Source organism: Macadamia integrifolia, chromosome 12 (genome assembly GCF_013358625.1).
Source record: "Macadamia integrifolia cultivar HAES 741 chromosome 12, SCU_Mint_v3, whole genome shotgun sequence".
Lineage (NCBI taxonomy): Eukaryota > Viridiplantae > Streptophyta > Magnoliopsida > Proteales > Proteaceae > Macadamia > Macadamia integrifolia.
Genome location: NC_056568.1, coordinates 2,450,030 through 2,452,160, shown reverse-complemented (window position 1 = coordinate 2,452,160; position 2,131 = coordinate 2,450,030).

Here is a 2,131-nt window from a genome sequence, read left to right as displayed (position 1 = left end):
TGGGGGGGGGGGGTGGTGTTGAGGAGAAGAGTTCTAGGAGGCATTACAGAAGTAAAGCATAAAAACAATGCAATGGTTATTTTATTTTATGTTTTGGAATTTTCAGTAGAAGATTGAGATGTAATCTTTCTTGATTCATTTGGTAACATACCCATTTTGGAAGTGTGGATGAGTTTGATCATGAATAGAGTAGATTTGATCGCTGGACCGTTCTCGGCCTGCACAGATGGGAATTGTGCAAGGTTACCTGATGGTGGTTGGAAATCGTTTCTGTGTGATTCCCCTGCAGATTGAATCAGCAGCAGTGTTGGATTGATTGTGATGATCATGCAGGTTATATTGGGTCCAAGTCATCTCCAGGTAGGGGTGTCAATTCTTAAACCGAACCGGTAAAACTGGCCGGACCGAACCGATAACAATACGGATCGAACCGAACCAAAGCTTTATTGGGTCAGTTTGGTTTGGAGTATTGCAACCCCAAAACCAAACCGAATCGCATCGGAAACCGGATGAACCCGAAACCAAACCAAAATCGGCTCAAAACCCGGATCGAAACTGAAACCAAACCAGTAAGAAACCGAAACACTCCAAAATTCATTAAAAAAAATCAAAATTTGCATAGTTTGGTAAACATTTGTATGAAAAGTCAAATCTAGACTGAACAAAAATCAAAACCAATCCGGTTACAAATCGATTTAAGAAACCGAAGATAAATCGAAACCAAACCGCACCGAAATCGAAACCAAACCGAAATCGAAATTTCCTTATTGATTCGGTTTCGGTTTCAACTTTCCCACACCGAAACTGACTCAACCCGGACCAAAATCGAGCCAGACCGACCGATTGACACCCATATCTCCAGGTATATTTGCAATCAAGCTATTATGCTTAGTGATTGATCAGAGACTGGCACAAATGTGGCTTCTATGATGTGAGCCTGCGATTCTGCAAGTTTTTGGTGCACCAGAAGTGTGCTTGTGTTTTTAAGCCCATGGCAGGTCTGCATCTCAATTTTTTGGCCATTAACGTGTAGTCATCACCAGTTCATGATTCATAATTTAGCTAGTGAACAGTGGACCCAATTCAGGATCATAGTTAGCAATACGGGAACGGCAAAAAAGGGAAATGGATGGTACGAGTTTTAAACAGTAAATTTTTTTGAATGATATGGTCAAATAAATGGTAAAAAAATCGAACAGTAAAAATCGGAAAACGGACGATATGGATTTTAAACATGTAAATTTCAAACAAATGGGACTAAAAAAAGAGTAGCATATTCATATAAATTAAGAAATTATTATATGAATACCTGCATCTAGTGTTCAAAACAATTACAATATCTAACATTAATGCATATACATTCCATGGCTCATTATAAGTTTTAAGACATATCATTGAATATCATTCAACACAAATTCTAAATTCATACACCACACATGTCCAAAATCTCATTGTCTTGTTCATTGTCGTCAACATAGTCAACATTCTCGAGGTGATATATGTTCATTTAGAGTTAGGAGTCATCACTTTAGAAAAATTTTTAATCAAATACGTCAGTTTATAGCTCAATTTCGGGGTCTGTGAATTGAATTTGAGTTGAAGGTAATATCATGAGAAATATAGTTCATTGCGTTAGCTTCAAGTTCGTGAAAGAATCAGATCGATAAGACTACATGAGAGAGATAGATGGTCAATTAAGTAGACATTATCTTAAAAAATCAAGACTTAAAAAACATCATAAAAACGGGAACATGTTTTAAACGTGTTTAGAACGGGAATGCTTTAAATTTGCTATTTTTTTAAGTATCTTTGTGAAGCATACGGTAAAACGTGTTTTAAACGGTAAAGAATGGAAACGCTTTTAAAACGGATTAACCATAATAAAAACAGAGTTTTAAACGTATTTTTACTAACAGTGTTTGGGATCAATTGTAATATGTCCGTGCATTTTTGTCAATTAGGCATATTCTAAACGATACTCTTTGTGATGCCTATCAGTATCAGTCATGACGGATCATATTAGTATCAATCATGACGGATACCAGACCTGATACCGTGAACTAAATCCTTGGCTTGGTGAATGATTGTCAGGATCAAGGGCTTTATTTCGTTAAACTGAACCCACACCCCC